At 44.3% G+C, this 19,247-nt stretch overlaps 1 pseudogene; it reads right to left on the bottom strand.

Annotated features, from left to right (window-relative positions):
• Positions 1-15,204: 15,204 nt before the first annotated feature.
• The window catches only part of LOC140722627 (uncharacterized), a 59,068-nt pseudogene continuing 55,025 nt past the window's right edge, over positions 15,205-19,247 (bottom strand).

The raw sequence follows: 19,247 nt of genomic DNA on the forward strand, positions 1-19,247 counted from the left end.
GATGGATGAACCTCGAGCGTGAGACTGTACAGGTGTTTTCATTGCCTTTTATTTTAGGGGCTTTTCTCCCCTTTGCACTTACTAAATTGAATAAACAAATGGTAAATCCAATAATTAAACGTACAATAGGAATATGGTTTCAATTTTGTAAATTTTTGGACTGAATAAATATATACTGTCAAGTTCTATTATATCTATTTTTTTTCTTTCAACCATTTAAATTGATCAAGCTTTTCTTTTATGGAAAACGGAAAATTATGCTTTCGTGACTTATTTATGGATGATTGTTTTATGTCTTTTGAACAGTTTTCTACTAAATATAATTTGCCTAGATCACACTTTTTCAGATATTTACAGATTAGAAACTTTTTGAATGTTATTTTACATTCTGTTCCGATATCACATCAAATTGATGTTACGGAAAAAAAAAGTTCAAATCCGTATTGGAAGAGTTTATTATCATTTATTTATGATTTAATTATGAAAATATGCTTAGATACTTCTGATAAAATTAAGAATGGGTGGGAAAGAGAACTTCGGATACCTTTACCTATACAGAAATGCGAGAAAATTCTTCAACTAGAAAATTCCTTCCTCAGTTTGTGTCAGACATGCATTCATACAATTTAAGGTGGTTCATAGGGCTCCTATGACCACTGGTAAGTTAGCTCATTTTTACTGCCATATAAATCCTGTCTGTGATAGAGGTAATTCTGAGGTAGCTTCATTGAAACGTATGTTCTGGTCTTGTCCTCTTCTAAAAATAATATTGGAAATATATATTTGATATTATCTCATTAGTTCTGCGTATTGATTTACAACCACATCCTATTATTGCAATATTTGGACTACCAGTGATAGACTCTAGTCAACTATCCTCATCAGCTTGTCGTCTAATTGCATTTGTTACATTAATAGCCAGAAGACCCATTTTACTTGAAAGATTCCAATCCCCCTGCTACATTGTAAAGGTTTTCCGAAGCCTTAGCATGTCTAAACTTGGAAAAAAAAACGAGTGGTACTGTGGATCCTTCGGTTAAATTTGAAGAGACTCGGAGACCATTTATTCAATATTTTCATATGATGTAAGTTGACCCTTTCCGAATCTTGTGTAATAAGGTTTTGTTCATGTATAGAGGAGCGGAGTTAATGACAAATAATAATTTCAGCCATTGTGATATGACAGCCCAATTTTTGTCTATTTGTTTTTATTTAGTTTAGTGTTTTTTTTCTAGTTTAGGGTGTTTTCCCCTTATAGAATATCTTTTTCATGGTTAGTTGCTATGAGATTGGGAGGTTAAACTATATTTGTCATTTGGAATTGGTGTTTTTACATGTTAACCGTTATTAATGTAATCCCGATCTCTTTATATCATTACTATTATTGCTATGCTTATTAAATTTGAAACTTAATAAAAAGATTGAAAAAGAAAAGGAAATTGGCTGCTACCAGCTGGACCAATCACAGTTCTTGTCGTCTGCGTCGCTGCGACGCGTAGTTACATTTTTAGGAATGTACGCGTTAGGCTACGGCATACGGTACAGCCTAGGGTGCAGCGTCGGGTACGCGGCTACGTAGAGCCTACGGCGTAGCCTCGACGGAGAAGAATAATTCAGGCTTCAGTGTGTGGGAAGGGATTCACTTGGTCATCTCAACTACAGAGACACCAGCGAGTTCACACTGGGTAGAGACTGATCACCTGCGCAGACTTTAGGAGGAGATTTTCACAGCCAAATCAACCAAAGGTGCATCATTGAGTTCACACTGTGGAGAGGTTGTTCATCTGCTGTGAATGAGGGAAGCGATCCACTCAGTCATCTAACCTTACGTAACTTTCACTTCAGCTGGCAGTTTAATATACGGGCTGATAGCTCCCAGCCCGGCCAAACTTCAGAAATCTCATTTGGGTGGATGCTGTGTGATGTGTCCCATGTTACAGATCAGTACCCTGAAATTACAAACGATACACAATATGCAATTAAACGATTGAGCTCTATAATTCTGACTTTGACTATAGGGTTAGTAAAGAAAATGAAAAAAAGAAAAAGGGCCGCTCTCTCCATTCATGTCTTCTCATGTCTCGCCAGCAAAAAACCGTGAAAATCTCTCTTCCAGACTCACAAAGAAGAATATTTCTGTCATTGCACAGCCCCACACTGGAAAACCCAACTTCCTCTAGTCGTAACCCAAACATTGCTGCTACAGAGATACCATTACCTCAGCAGCGAAACATTACAGAGAGGCCGCTACTTCAGCAGTGAAACCTTACAGCGTGTTACACTTGTGACACACTACCGGGTTCACACAGGGGAGAAAGTTTCAATAAGCTGCATGCTGGATATTTGTCCATCAACGTTGCTGAATGCAATTTCGAGAGTGACTGTCGGTGCTGAACTCTGCAATTATTGCTGCTGCTCACCACATCCAGTTCTGCACCCTGGTCACTGGGCATGGGAGGAGTTTCTTCTGCTGCACATTCACCTTTAATGGGCCTAGATCTGTGACAAATAAATCAGTTCTATATTAAACGCTGTCTCCGGTACTTAGTGAATTTATAACACAACTAGTATACAGCAGAGAGTCAACTCAGGCTGGCTGGACACTGCCTGTGATTTTGTTCCACAGCAGATCTTTCAAATCCTCCCCTGTTGTTCACCTCTCACTGTCCCTGTGAATGAGTTCCAAATAGTCACCACTCTGTGGGCGAAGAGGTTTCCCTTGAATTCTCTGCAGTGCGAAGAAGTCGAGCTGACTGTAGTTCTGTCTGAGATGTTCTTCGCCCCTCAAATCTCTATGCATCACAAAGAGGAAGTAGTATTCTAAAGCTCAGGTGACAAAACCGTGGCTGATAAGAGAAACCAAAGAAAACATAAAAACCAAAGAGAGGGCATAGAGCAAAAATCACTAGTATGTTGGAGGATTGGGAAGATTTTAAAAACCAACAGAATGCACCTAAAATAATTAAGAAGGAAATGATGGAACACTTAAGTGAGCTAGCCGGTAATATTAAAGAGGATACCAAATGTTTCTTCAGGTAATTGTACTGTAAAAGAAAGGCGGAAGCGGATATCGAACCACTGAAAAGTGATGATGGAGAGGTAGTAATGGGCTGGGGGTGCAAGCTGATGGCAGATGAACTGAATATCTCTCGAAGACCCCGGCAGGAATATGGAAGTACCAGATGTCAGTGGTCAGAATGTGTGAAGTTACGTTACTCGGGAGAAGGTTCTTGGGAAACAGAGATGGTCTGAAGGTAAATAGGTTCCCTGGATCAGATGGTATACACCACAGAGATCTGAAAGAGGTGGCTGAAGAGATGTGGAGGCGTTAGCAATGATTTTTCGAGTATCGTTAAGGAAATAAAATCCTAATTTAGTTTTCCCTTCACTACTCCCCCTCTCGCAGTTTCACCTATCACCGACCACTTCTTCTACCCTTTTCACCCCCACACTTCTTCCTCTGACGTCTCATCTTTTCTTCCCCCCAGTCCTGATGAAGGGTCTGGGCCTGAAACGTTGACTGTTTACTATTTCCCATATAAGTTGCCTGGCCTCCTAGGTTCCTCCAGCATTTTGTGTTTGTGTTGCTTGGATTCCCAGCATCCACAGAACGTTGCAGTTGATACAGATAAGAGACAGATAGTTTGGAGTAAAGCTGCAGTCTGCAAAATGACTTCGATAGGTTTGGTGAACGGACAACGAAGTCGTGGATGAAATGTATGGAAATGTACAGTGTATGCAAATGTACGGTCATGTACAATTGTGGAAGGAATAGGGGGTAGAGAAAAAATAAATAAATGGGAGAAAATTCAAAAAATCAGAGGTGCATAAGTACTTGGGAATCCTTAAGCAGGAGTCCCTAAAGGTTTGCTTGCAGATTGTGTTGATGAAGGATGACAACTGTAATGTTAGCATATAAGAGCAAGGATGTGACACTGTGGCTTTAAAACATATTGGTCAGATCGCTCTTCGTGTATTGTGAACAGTTTACAACCTGTAAAAACAGATGTGCTCATACTGGAGCGGGTCCGGAGAACATTTACGGGAATGATTCCAGCAACGAAAGGGCTAACGAATGAGGAGTGTTAGATAGCTTTGACCCTGCACTCGCTGGTATAGAAGAAAGAGAGGGGATCTCATTGAAACCTATTAAATATTGAAAGGCCTCGACAGCGTGGCTCTGAAGAAGATGCACACTATACTGTGTGAGTCTGGGACCACAGGTCACAACCTCAATGTATCGGACATCCACTGAGAGCAGAGATGAGGAGGATTTTCTTTAATCAGGGAGTGGTAAATCTTTAGAATTTATTGCCACGGACGGAGTGGAGGCCAAGTCATTGAGTGTATTTTAAATGGATGTTGAAAGATTATGGGGAGAAGGCAGGAGAATGGGGTTGAGAGATAATCAATTGGACAGGAACGAATGGCGGAGGAGACTCGATTGACTGACCAGCCCCTGTCTGATATCTCATGGCTCATGGTCTGAAGAAGAGGCCGGTGAGGTTGCATTAGGGTTAGGATTTTGTTAGGGTATCCACGTCTGGATTATTGTATTCAGTTATAGGAAAGAGGACGCTAAGCTGGAATAAGTGCAGAAAAGATTTACGAGAATGCTGCCGATACTCGAGGCACTGAGTTCTGGAGAGAGGTTGGGCAGGTTGGGACTTCACACCTTGAAGTGCTGGAGATTGAGGTGACATTATGCAGGTGTTCCACACTATGAGTGTACATAAATGGGGAATGTGCGCAGTTGAGTGATCTCGGCCTTTTCTCCTTGGAGCGACTGAGGATGAGAGGTGACCTGATAGACGTGTATAAGATGATGAGAGACATTGATCGTGTGGATAGTCAGAGGCTTTTTCCCAGGGCTGAAATGGTTGCCACAAGAGGACACAGGTTTAAGGTGCTGGGGAGTAGGTACAGAGGAGATGTCAGGGGTAAGTTTTTTACACAGAGAGTGGTGAGTGCGTGGAATGGGCTGCCGGCAACGATGGTGGAGGCGGCTACAATAGGGTCTTTTAAGAAACTACTGGATAGGTACATGGAGCTTAGAAAAATAGAGGGCTATGGGTAAGCCCAGTAATTTCTAATGTCGGGACATGTTCCTCACAATTTTGTGGGCTGAAGGACCTGTATTGTGCTGTACGTTTTATATGTTTACTTTTCTTTTACCCCATTTTTGTGGAATCAACAACCAGAGGGCACCGGTTTAAGGTGAGAGAGGATTGATTTAATAGTGATCCCGGGGGACAATTATTAATCCACTCTCACTTCCGGTTCATTGTTTAACTAACATGATGAGGGCACTGTCAGGTTGGAGGAGCAACAACTCATATTACATCCGGGTAGTTTACAACCTGATGACATGAACATCGACATCTTTAACTTCTACCTCTACCTTTTTTTTCATCAACCCACAGGCCCGTCTCCTCCATTCTGTCTCCACACTTCTCTCTTCCCCACTGCGGATCGTCTCCCTCTGGTTCCTCTTTTACTTCCTTTTGTCCCATGGCCCGCTCTCTTATCGTATCAGATTCCTTCTTTTCAGTCCTTTGCATTTTCCACCTACCACCTCACAGCCTCTCACTTCATCTCCCACCTCGCCCACCCACTCACCTTCACTCTTATCTGGCTTCACCTATCACCTACCAGCTTGGACTCTTTCCACACCCCGCACCATCTTATTCCGGCTTTTCCCACTTCCAGTCCTGATGAAGGGTCTTGGCAGGAAATCTCTGTTTTGCTTTATCCCCTCTATAGAAGCTACCTGACCTCCTGACTTCCTCCAACATTTTGTGTATGTTACTCTGCATCTCCAACATCTGCAGAATCTCACCGGGACAGAGAGCAGAATGCAGAGAGAACATCGGGTCTCACTAATGTCGAGGAGGCCACACCTGGAAAACTGAAAACAGTAGATGACCCCAACAAGCACGATGTTGAAAAGTTGCCTCATATGGAAAGACTATTTGGGACCCTGACTAGTGGTGAGGAGAGTGGTTTGGGGCATCTCTGGCACTTCATCCACTTGCAGTTGGCTTCCAGCCCCTACACCCCTCCTTAGCGCTGTAAACCTCTCCCTTTTGTGGACAACACTGCCACTTGGTGGTGATTTGCCACAATAACAGGACCCCCTGATTTGTGGACTCCATTGTCACCAGGTGGCGCTCTGACGCAATAACGCTGAGAGACAGAAATGTGATGCTGCAGCCTGCTGAAATGTTTCTTCAAGATTCAGGGTTGTTTAATTCCATTTCCAGCAGACACGTGTAAATGATGTCGACATAATTATTACTCCGGCTCCAATACAGCACAAAAACACAATAGTAACAACATATATCCACAGCTTATATACTGTGCATGGATTGATTGTATGTTCATAAAGTGACGCTCGGCATAGGATGCCTGCATATAAGATGACAGACAGGAAATGATAAAGTAGAGGTGTTTGGTGTTGTGGAAGTATGGGTAAGTGGGCAGAGATATTTATCAGCTTTACTGCTTGGGAAAAGGAGCTGTCCCAGAGGCTGGTAGTCCTGGTGAGGATGCTGCGTATCTACCCCCGATGGGAGTGGGACAAATAGTCCATGAGTGTGATGGGTGAAGGTAGATTGTGAAAATTAGATCGGTGCTTGATCTCAGGAGAGGGAATTTGGAAAATACCAATGAGATGCCTTTTAGATCATCTTGGAATTGTGTAGCCGGCTGGTGGCGTAGTGGCATCAGTGGCGGGAGGTCCTGAGTTTGAATCCAGCCGGCACCCATCTGTGCTGGGTTAAGAGCTGGTGATCTCTTTAAAAAAAATCTCACCCGGCAGAAGGCAAATACAACAATGGCAAGCGTTTGCTGTAACTAGCCTAGCACACGATTTCCCAATACGTCAGAGGAAATCGCCTGCTAAGTTGAAAATTCCGGATGTGACCTACCTTCCCTTTGCAATTGTGCCCACTAGGGAAAAGTTAATTCTGGAATGAACCAAATTTGATTGGGGAGCTTTTGGTAAAGGGAGCATGTGGATACAGTGATAATAACATGACTGAATTCACCCTTCACTTTGAGAGGGGAAAGGTAAAACAAGATACATCATTATTAGTGGAGTGAGGGGAACTACGGAGGCACTGGAGAAGAGCTTAGCAAAGTTGATTGGAAGGGGACACTAGCAGGGATGATGGCAGAATAGCAATGGCTGGAGTTGCTCCACTTGACAGCCTCAGGGTTGAAGAGAAACAAATCATGTTCCACCTACGTAGCTCCAACCTGAAGGCATGAATATCGATTTCTCCTTCCAGTAAAAAAAATCACAGCCCATTGCCTTTCCTTCTACTTACTCCCGAATAACGTAACTTTACACATTCTGACCACTGACATTTGAGACTTTCATATTCCTGCCAGTGCCTTCCACAGATAAGAGTGAGTACAATACTTATTCAGTTCATCAGCCATCACCTTTCACCCTCACCCCATTATTCCCTCTCCAGCATCATTCTCCAGTGGTTTGATATCCATTTCTGTCTCTCTTTTACACAATATGTACCTGAAATTAAAAATGGTATCCTCTTTAATATTACTGGCTAGCTAATCTATTCCTTCTTAATGGTTTTGGTTGCATTCTGTTCATTTTTAGAACTTTCCAATTCTCTAACTGCCTAGTAATTTTTGTTCTGTGCCCTCTTTGGTCTTTATGTTGTCTTTGGTTTCTCTTAGCAGCTACGGTTTTGTCACCTTACCTTTAGAATACTACTTCCTCTTTGTGATGTGTATATCCCGTCACTTCCAGATTGCTTCCAGAAATTCCAGCCATTGCTGCTCTGTTTTCATCCCTGCCCGTGTTCTTTCCAAATCAATTTTGACCAATTTTTCTCTCAGGCCTCTCTAATTCTCTTTTTATTCATATCTGACTTTAGTTTCTCCTTCTCTAATGTCGGGGTGAATTTGATCAGATTAAGATCACTTGTCCCGAAGGGTTCCTTGAACTCAAGTGACCTAATTAATTCCGGTTCATTACAGCACCCAATCCAGAATAGCTGATCCCCAAGCGGGCTCAACCACGAGCTGCTCTAAAAAAGCATCTTGTTGGCATTCTAGGAATTCCTCCTCTTGAGACCAACACCATCCTGATTTTCCTAATCACCTGCATGACAATCCCCCATGACTATTGTAACATTGCCCTTTTGGCACTCATTTTCTATCTCTCATTGTAATTTGTGGACCACATACTTACTACTGTTTTGGGGTCACTATACAATTCCCATCAGGGTCTTTTTGTACATTTGCTGTTCCTTAATACTACCCACAGATTCTACACCGCCCAACCCTATGCCAACTCTTATCTAATGATTTTATTTAATATTTCACCAACAGAGCCACACAACCCCACGACCGGCTTGTTATTTCACTAAACATATAAATATCTGGGAAACAGGAGGACCTGCAGATGCTAGAAATCAAGAGAAATTCACACAAAGTGCTGGAGAAGCTCAGCAGGTCAGGCAGCATCTATGGATGGGAAACAACATTTCCGGCCATGACCCTTCACCGGGACTCGTGATAACCACGTATCTGAAAAATCAACAAGCAAAAGCAACAGAAAGTAGTGCAATATTGGGAAAAACCTTTGACAAAATTTATTTCAAGGCTTTAAAAAACTGCCGAACAGAGCTCAATAGTTAACAAATACAACAAAGGCAATAAACACTTCCATCAATACCGACATTGACTTTTTTTAATGAAAATATCTTAGTCCCATTTCAATCAGTAAAATGTACAAACATAAGTAAGAACTGAAATGACAAGTTTAGAAAAGAATATTTACACTCAAACTTGGACAGAAAGAGGAAGAGGACTAACGCACATGAGAAAAAAAATCACATAAGACCATAAGACACAGGAGCAGAATCGGCCATTCGGCCCATCGAGTCTGCTCCACCATTTCATCATGAGCTGATCCAATCTGCCCTTTAGTCCCATTCCCCCACCTTCTCACCGTAACCTTTGATGCCCTGACTACTCAGATACCTATCAATCTCTGCCTTAAACACACCCAATGACTTGGCCTCCACTGCTGCCCGTGGCAACAAATGCCACAGATTCACCACCCTCTGACTAAAAAAATTTCTCCACATCTCTGTTCTGAATGGGCGCCCTGCAAACCTTACGTCATGCCCTCTTGTACTAGACTCCCCCGGTCACTCTCGAAATTGCATTCAGCAACGGGATGGACAAATATCCAGCCTACAGCTTATTGAAACTTTCTCCCCAATGTGAACCCGGTCGTGTGTTACAAGGTTAGATTATTGAGTGAATCCCTTCCCATATTCACAGCAGGTGAACCGCCTCTCCCCAGGGGAACACAATGATGCAGCCTTGGTGGAGACGGTTGAGAGAATCTCTTCCCAAAGCCTGAGCAGACGATCTATGGTGTGAACTCCCTGGTGTTTTAATAGATGAGATGATCATGTGAATGCCTTCCCACATTCACAGGTCGACGGCCTCTCCCCAGTGGAACTCACTGGTGTGCCAGCAGATCAGATGACTGAGTGAATCTCTTCCCACAGACTGAACAGGTGAAATCCCTCACTGCAGTGTGAACTGACTGGTGAGTCACTAGGTGAGATGATGTGGTGAATCTCTTCCCACAGTCTGAGCCACACAACCCCATCAGTTCCAATATCCAGATCACTGACAAACCATGTGAGAAGTAGTGGACCGAATACTGACCCCTGAAGACCAGAAGTCACTGCTGGTCAACCAGAAAAGGCCCCTTTTATTTCCACTCGCTGTCTCTTGGCTGTCAGTCATTCCTCTATCCATGCCAGTATTACTTCTGACTTTTATCCTGTTAAGCAGTTTCATGTGTGACACCTTATCAGATGCCTTCTGAAAATCCAAGTAAATGATATCCACCGCCTCTTGTTTGTCCATCCTGCTTATGACTTCCTCGAAGATCTCTAACAGACTTGTCAGGCAAGATTTCCCTGCACAGAACCTAAGCTGGCTTTGACTTATTATATCATTAGTCTCCTAGTACCCCAAAACCTCATGTGTTATCAAGTGATTCTTGACGGGTCATGACCAATGCATCTGTTATCTCTCCAGCAACCTCTCTCAGGACTCTGGGATGTAGTCCATCAGGTCCAGGTGACTTATCCACTTTAAGAACCTGAGTTTGCCGAGCACGTTTTCCTTTGTAATAGCAATGGCACTCACTCCTGCTCCCTGACACTCACGGATCTCTGGCACACTGGTGGTGTCTTCCACAGACAAGACGGATGCAAAGTACCTATCAAGTTCATCTACCATCTCTTCCCCATTTGTACCCCATGAGCATCACTTTCCAGTGGTCCAATACCAACTCTCGCCTCCCTTTCGTATATTTTATAACTGGTTTATATTATTGTATAGTTTGCTGTCTTATTTCACCTTTCCCCTTATAGCTTTTATTTTAAATTTGCCTGTTGTTGGATGTTAAAAGCTACCCAATTATCCAACCTACTACCCACTTTTGCTACCTTATATGCTTTTATACAGTCCTTAACTTCTTTTGTCAGCCATGATAGCCTAGCCCCGCAGTTTGAGAACTACGTCTGTGGGACATATCTATCCTGCACATTATGAACTATTCCCAGAAACGTCAGCCATTTCTGCTCTGGCGTCATCTCCACCAGCATCCTCCAATCCACCTGGGGAATCACCTCTCTCACGCCTCTGAAATTCCCTTTCATTCCATTGCGATACTACGCATGTGACCTGTGCTTCTCCCTCACAAATTGCAGTAGGAATTCAATCATATTATGATCACTGCCTTCTAATGGCTCCTTTACATTAACCTCCCTAATAAGATCTGGGTTATTACACAACACCCAATCTAAGATAGCAGTTCCCCGAGTAGGCTCAACCATCAGCTGCTCTAAAAAGCCATTTCGTTTGCATTCAATACATCCCCTCTTTTGCGATCTCACGCCAATCTGACTTTCCCAATCCTCCTGCAGATTGAAGTCACCCACTACAGTTGTGTCGTTAAATTTATTACATAAATGCCAAACATTCAGCAATACCTGGGGCAGAAGTGAGGATACATGCTTTTACCAAGGAGAGAAGGTGTTTTTGAAGCTGACAGGCCTGAAGGTAGATAAGACACCGCAGAGTTCAGAAAGAGGTAGCTGAAGAGATTGTGAAGGCATTAGAGTCATAAAACACTACAACACAGGAAAATGCCATTCGGCCAGTCTAGTCCGTGCTAAAGCATTCATCTTCCGAGTTCCAACAACATCCACCTGGACCATAGCCCTCCATATGCTTCTCATCCAATGACCTAAGCAAACTTCTCCTAAAGATTACAATCGTCCCTGCCACTTGCTCTGCAGCTCGGTGCACACTCTCCCCGTCTCTGAATGAAGAAGTTCCCCCTTAGTTTTCTCTTCAAGTGATGAGTAATGATCTATCAGAAATCACTAGATTTTGGAACGGTTCTGGTGGACCAGAAATTTGCAAATGTCACTCCACTCTTTAAGAAGAGAGGGGGCACAAGAAAGAAAATTATTGGACAGTTAGTCTGACCGTAGTGGTCAGGAAGATGCTAGAGTGTACTAAGAGTGTGTTTTTTGGGTACGGTAATTGGGGAAACATGATTAAGTAGGCCAAAGTCAGCCGGATTCTTTCAAGGAAATCTTGACTGAAAAATCTCTTGGAATACTTTGCGGAAATAACAGGCAAGATAGATAAAGCAGAGGCAGTGTATGTTGTTTGCTTGGATTTTCAGATGATCTTCAACAAGGTACCCTATGCAAAGCTTATTGAGAAAGTAAGGAGGCCTGGGATCCAAGGGCACATTGCTTTGTGCATCCAGAACTGGCTTGCTCACAGAAGACAAAGAGTGGATGTAGACTGGTCATATTCTTCATGGAGGTCGGTGACCAGTGGTCTGCCTCAGGGATCGGTTCTGGGACCCCTACCCTTCGTGACTTTTATAAATGACCTGGATGAGGAAGTGGAGGTACGGGTTAGTAAATTTGCTGATGACACAAAGGTTGGGTTAGGTTATCGTCTGCAAACCTGGGCTGAGAAGTGGCAAATGGAGTTCAACCCAAAGAAGTGTGATGTGGTTCATTTTCTTCGGTCAAATATGATAGAATATAGTATTAATGGTAAGCCTCTTGGCAGTGTGGAGGAACAGAGGGATCTTGGGGACGGAGTCCATAGGACAGTCAAAGCTGTTATGTAGGTTGACTCTGTGGTTAAGAAGCCATACTGTGCATTGGCCCTAATCAACCGCAGGCTTGAGTTTAAAAGCCGAGAGGTAATGTTGCAGCTATATAGGACTTTGGTCAGACCCCACTTGGAATACTGTGCTCAGTTCTGGTCGCCAAACTACAGGAAGGATGTGGAAGCCATAGAAAGGGTGCTGAGGAGATTTACGAGGATGTTGTTTGGATAGGGGAGCATGCCTTTTGAGAATAGGTTGAGTGAACTCAGTCTTTTCTCCTTAGAATGATGGAGGATGAGAGGGGACCTGATAGAGGTGTACAACAAAATGAGAGACATTGATCGTGTGGATAGTTCGAGGCTTTTTCCCAGGGCTGAAGTTGCTAGCACGAAAGGGCATAGTTTGAAGATGCTTGGAAGTAGGTAGAGAGGAGATGTCAGGGGTAAGTTTTTTACACAGAGAGTGGTGAGTGCTTGGAATGGGCTGCCGGCAATGGTGGTGGAGTTGGACACGATAGGGTCTTTTAAGAGACTCCTGGATAGGTACACGGAGCTTAGAAAAATAGAGAACAGTAGGTAACCCTTGGCATTTCTAGAGCAAAGACATGTTCGGCATCGCTTTGTGAGCCAAAGGGCCTGTAACGTGCTGCAGGTTTTCTATGTTTCTAAGGTGCTGCACGTAAGGCTGCTTAACAGGATCACAGCTCATGGAATTACAGGAAAGAAACTTGTACTGACAAGGGAGAAAGAGTCAGAATAATGTGGGCAATTCTGTTTTGCTGTCGGTAACGAATGCTGTTCTGCAGGGGTCAGTATTGAGACCTCATCGTTTCATGTTAAATCTGAATGATACGGATGACGGAATTGATACCTTGGTGACGAACATTGCAGTTGATACAAAGATAGGTAGGGACAGGTAGTTTAGAGGAAAGCGGGAGTCTCCAGAAGGACTTCGATAGGTCTGGAGAATGCCAGCAAAGTAGCAGTTGAAATACAGTGTATGCAAGTCATGTACATTTGGTGGAAGTAACTGGGCGTAGAAAAAAATAAATGGGAGAAACTTGAAAAAATTAGAGGTGCATAAGTGCTTGTGAGTCCTTGAGCAAGAGGCCCTAAAGGTTTGCTTGCAGATTGAGTTGATTAAGGATGACAACTGCAATGTTAGCAACATAAGAGCAAGGATGCGATACTATAGCTTTATAACGCATTGGGCAGATCACTGTTGGTGTATTGTGAGCAGATTCTGACCTGTACTTACGACTTATTATCTGAGCAAAAGATTTGTTCGTTTTGGAGTGGGTCCGGAGAAGTGTCAAAGAATGATTTCAGGAAGACCAAGAGTGGATGACTTGGATGAGGAAGTACGTGGGAAGGGATTCACTCAGTCATCCAACCTACAGAAATTTATCAATATCCACTGTTGCTGATTTCCACACACAAATAAATCAAAAGGGATATGCCCAATCAAATCGATAATTAATCGATCAATAGCCCCCAAACAACACGGCACAGCCGGACACATAACAGGGGACTTTACATCTCACAACACTGGATTCAGTAATGAAACCTGTGATTAATGTTGTTGTCCCTCTCAAATCATAAGAAACGCACATTAAGGTGCATTCAAATGCTAGCGCATCCCCACAGGTGATGTCACACAGACCCCCTCGCGCCCGACGTCACGCATCGGCTTCCCACACCGGGATCTGCCCTTACGTGCACAGCGTCTTACGTCATCCATGCGCTGCTGAGCTCGGGCTTTATCAGTTTAATAGCTGGGCTAATAACCACGTGACCAGCCCTCCCCCACCGCTGTCAACAGAGGATTCAGGGGCTGCGCTATTCCCATTGGTGCAAAGCGATGTCAATCACTTGTTACCACTAGTCGCAGAGGTGGACAAGTCCAGAGGGCGTTACCCCCGCTGATTTCGCCTCCCGCTCCGGCCTCAAACCCCACATCACAGTGGAGTAAATTTCCATTTCCCTCCAAAGGAAGTTGGGGGGTTTGTGAAGCGTCTCTTGCGGCCGGAGTCTGATGTGTCCCCGAGAGGTAGGAGACCGCTCGGCCCGTCAGTTTGATGCCAGTTCTCTGGGGAGGGAGAGGAGGGATTTTATTGAAAGGGAAACGATGGTGTGAGAGGGGGCGGACAGGATTTTTGTCCCGGTGGAAATCTGTGGAAATGTCTGAGCCCACGGTGGTGGTGAGTAGAGGGATTCACATTGGGGGGGAAAAACCGGCAGACGGTTGACCTGCAAGTGGGGCCAATGACAAAGGTGGGAGGTGAGTGGTTGGGGCAACACGGGGCTGCGGAAGATGGACATTTTTTGCACAGAGGATTAACAAAGTGGTTAGAGAGTATTTGTTATAGAGAGTGCAATGAAGTTTCAACAGACTGTTCCCTGAAATGGTTGGGTCATCATATTAAGAAAGATCAAATGTGATAACCCTTTCATTTGGAGAATCGAGGACTGAGAGGTGGACATATTGAAATGCACAACATCATTACCGGTTGAACCAGGGATCCCAGTCTCTGAAAAAGGGGTGGATGCCTATATTTTATAATAAAACCCCTATTGTTTTACCTTTACCTCCTCTCCCAGTTTTATGCTTGCCCTGGTCCTTCACACCCCCTTACCTGCTTAAGATTCAGCCCATTAGCAACAGTCAGCAATTCATTCTTTTTGGCTTTTCCTAATGCCTTAGGGGTTGGAGCTTCCAGAAATTTATAAATGTCCATTGCTGCTGATTTCCACACACAAATAAATCAAAAGGGATTTCACCAATCAAATTGATCATTCTTCGATCAATAGCCCCAAATTTGTTCATATCCCAGACGCAGGCCCCAAATTTGTTACGAACCATAATTTGTTTAGAAACAAGCCAGCAGCAATAGACTAAACCTGGAGTCTGGTTTTGACGTTAAATCTGTCTTTATTAGAATCTACTTGTAATATTGCAACTTAAACAAGATAAACAGAAGTTAACAGTGTTAAGTTTATAAATGTGTGAAAATATAACTCCCAAACTATTGAGCTTGGGGGAAACAAGGCTTGCGGTCTTGAGATGGTGAAGTATGAAAGTTCAGTTCAACTACAGAATAGGCGATGAGAGAGAGAGAGATTTGTCATCCAGGATAAATGGCGAGAGAAGGCAAATATGTAGAATTCCTCAGGTTCCACGGTGGTAAAACGAGACAACAGTCGCTGTAGATTTTATCTGTCATCTTTCCAAATCCACATACAAATTATCACCGATAGTGACTTGTCACAAGGTGTATCATCTTCAAGTGAACTACCACACCCAGCCAGGCAAGGGTTAACATATAAGTGGTCTCCACAGGATACCCCAAATCAGATCCACTCCTATGGATCAAACAAGGTGACAACCACAGATTCGATGTACATGGATCGATTAACCCACCCTTGTGGGCATAGGAAACTTTTAAAAAGTGACCCTTGGCCACTAGTTCCCCGGTTTCGATCCTTCCATTTTTCCTCCTGTTTCCGTCTGACTCTGAGTGTCTTTGTCCTTGGTTAAAACTAAACAAGCTGTGAGCGATGTAAACAAGCTGCAAGTCAGACTGATTTGACTTCCTAATCTCTCTCTCTCTTAAAATGACAGTCCACGGCAAACAAAACCTAGGGATTCATAACAACAGCCAGTCCCCACTTTGAACTGACTGGTGTGCCAGGAGGTTTGATGACTGAGTGAAACTCTTCCCACAGTCTAAGCAGGTGAATGGCTTCACCCCAGTGTGAACTCCCTGATGTACCTTCAGTACAGATGAGCTAGTGAATCCCTTCCCGCACTATGAGCAGGTGAATGGCCTCTCCCCAGTGTGAATTCGCTGGTGGACCAGTAGGTTGGACGACTGTGTGAATCCCTTCCCACAGACTGAGCAGGTGAATGGCCTCTCCCCAGTGTGAACTCGCTGGTGGACCAGTAGGTTGGATGACTGAGTGAATCCCTTCCCACAGACTGAGCAGGTGTATGGCTTCTCCCCAGTGTGAAATTGCTGGTGTGCCAGTAGTTGGGATGACCGAGTGAAACTCTTCCCACAGTCTGAGCAGGTGAATGGCTTCTCCCCAGTGTGAACTCGCTGATGATTCTGTAGGTGGGATGACTGAGTGAATCCCTTCCCACAGACTGAGCAGGTGAATGGCCTCTCCCCAGAGTGAACTCTCTGATGACTCTGTAGGTTGGATGGATCAGTGAATCCCTTCCCACAGACTGAGCAGGTGAACGGCCTCTCCCCAGTGTGAACTCTCTGATGACTCTGTAGTTTGGATGACTGAGTGAATCCCTTCCCACATTCTGAGCAGGTGAACGGCTTCTCCCCAGTGTGAACTCGCTGATGACTCTGTAGGTTGGATGACAGAGTGAACCCCTTCCCACAGACTGAGCAGGTGAACGGCTTCTCCCCAGTGTGAACTCTCTGATGACTCTGTAGGTTGGATGACTGAGTGAATCCCTTCCCACAAACTGAGCAGGTGAACGGCTTTTCCCCAGTGTGAACTCTCTGATGACTCTGTAGGTTGGATGACTGAGTGAATCCCTTCCCACAGACTGAGCAGGTGAATGGCTTTTCCCCAGTGTGAACTCTCTGATGACTCTGAAAGTTGGATGACTGAGAGAATCCCTTCCCACAGTCTGAGCAGGTGAACGGCTTCTCCCCAGTGTGAACTGACTGGTGTACCAGTAGTTGGGATGACCGAGTGAATCCCTTCCCACAGTCTGAGCAGGTGAACGGCTTCTCCCCAGTGTGAACTCTCTGATGACTCCGTAGGTTGGATGACAGAGAGAATCCCTTCCCACAGACTGAGCAGGTGAATGGCTTCTCCCCAGTGTGAACTCTCTGATGACTCCGTAGGTTGGATGACAGAGTGATTCCCTTCCCACAGACTGAGCAGGTGAATGGTTTTTCCCCAGTATGAACTCTCTGATGACTCTGTAGATTGGATGACTGAGTGAATCCCTTCCCACATTCTGAGCAGGTGTATGGCTTCTCCCCAGTATGAACTCGCTGATGTACCAGTAGGTTGGATGACTGAGTGAATCCCTTCCCACAGTCTGAGCAGGTGAACGACTTCTCCCCAGTGTGAACTGACTGGTGTACCAGTAGTTGGGATGACCGAGTGAAACTCTTCCCACAGTCAGAGCAGGTGAAAGGCTTCTCCCCAGTGTGAACTCGCTGATGACTCTGTAGGTTGGATGACCGAGTGAATCCCTTCCCACAGACTGAGCAGGTGAACGGCTTCTCCCCAGTGTGAACTCGCTGATGTCTCTGTAGGTTGGATGACGCAGTGATTCCCTTCCTGCAGACTGTACAGGTGAATGGCCACCCCCTGGTGTGAACACGCTGGTGTGCCATTAGGTCAGATGACCGAGAGAATCCCTTCCCCGAAATTCAGCAGATGACCAGCCTCTGCCCAGTGTGATCTGACTGGTGTGTCCACAGGTGGGATGCCCGACAGAATCCCTTCTCACACACAGAACAGATGAATGGCCTTGCCCAGTGTGAACTTGCTGATGTACCTTCAGTTGAAATGACCGAGTGAATCCATTCCTGAGCAGGTGAATGGCCTTTCTCCTGTGTAAAATGACGGGCTTGCTAGTTGGTCAGATGACCGAGTGAATCCCTCCCCACAGTCTGAGCAGGAAGGATGGTCGATTGAATCCCTTGCTCCACTTCTTAAATATCTAGACAGAGACAACAAAACTGTTGTGCCGTGTTTGAGATTCCTGGAGACAAATTCCTTCCCGTTTTTAACCTGTAAAAGATTTACAAACCCATCAATGGGTTTAGGACAACATTTCAGATTAGATTACTTGAGTTGCCAAGGTTTGATCTAGTATCACACTGTTACAGTGAGGTTAAACCCAATTTGGAAGATAAATCATCTCCTGACTGGGCAGAGTGCTGGTATCTGGAATGACCATCAATTCCCATATGCGTTTCAAGTTCCAACTCCTTAAAGTGCAGGGTTACAAGCTGCAGCTGGATGCACTTCTTGTAAGTGAGGGCATCAGGGACATTACAGGTCTCCCCATCTTCCCTCCAATACCCCCTCTAATTTGTAATAACCAGCGTGTACATAAATCTTGCACTGTGCATTTTTTTTTACCCAGTGACAAGATGTGCACAGTGAATTTTTTATAGAGAGGTATTCATTTTTACAGCTAGCAAATCACTGTCAATAGGAACTTTGTTCTCCTCTGGGTTCGATCCAGTTCATCTGCAGTCTCACACAACCTATGTAGCAGGCTTGTAATGGGTAATGAAGAATTTTCTCACTAAAGTTTTGGCATATTGTCCATATGTGGTTTGCTTGCAAATTTATGCTTTAAAAAGTCAGATTTCCAAATATCACTCCACTTCTTCCCACTTGCAAATTCTCCAGCAACTTTTGCAACACCAGAATACACACAAGTATCACCAGTTTCTATATTCTACGTAAATATTTCCCCGAACCCCCCCCCCCCCCCGCAATGACTGACAGTGGTGAACTCAGTTTCTATATTCCCCTGAAGCCTCCCCCAATTCTCCAGCAATGTTTGCATCGCCACAATACACACATCAGACAAAGACTGACAGTGGTGAACTCAGTGATGGCAATGCCAATGAATATGAAGGGAAGGGCAGTAGTCTGTCTCACTGGAGTCTGGCACATTTGTGATGTGAAAGCTACTTGCTGCCCAGGGCAAAGGTGCTTGATATCATTAAGTACCCAGAGAGAATGGGACAAAACACATTATCACCAGTAGAAAAGTCCAGAAAAAGAGGTAGAACAGGCAACAGACACAAAATGCTGGAGGAACTCAGCAGGTCGGGCAGCATCTATGGAAAAGAGTACTAATGCTGAATTCCTCCAGCATTTTGTGTGTGTTGCTTGGATTTCCAGCATCTGCAGATTTTCTCTTGTTAGTGATTGGAGGTAGAACAAAGGTGATTTTCTCAACTGGTGATGTAAAAGATTTTGTTCCCTTTCTCTGAGTTCCTAATCCTTGCCTTTACTATAGCCGGAACTCAGCTCTGTCTAAG

Source organism: Hemitrygon akajei, unplaced genomic scaffold (genome assembly GCF_048418815.1).
Source record: "Hemitrygon akajei unplaced genomic scaffold, sHemAka1.3 Scf000082, whole genome shotgun sequence".
Classification (NCBI taxonomy): Eukaryota; Metazoa; Chordata; class Chondrichthyes; order Myliobatiformes; family Dasyatidae; genus Hemitrygon; species Hemitrygon akajei.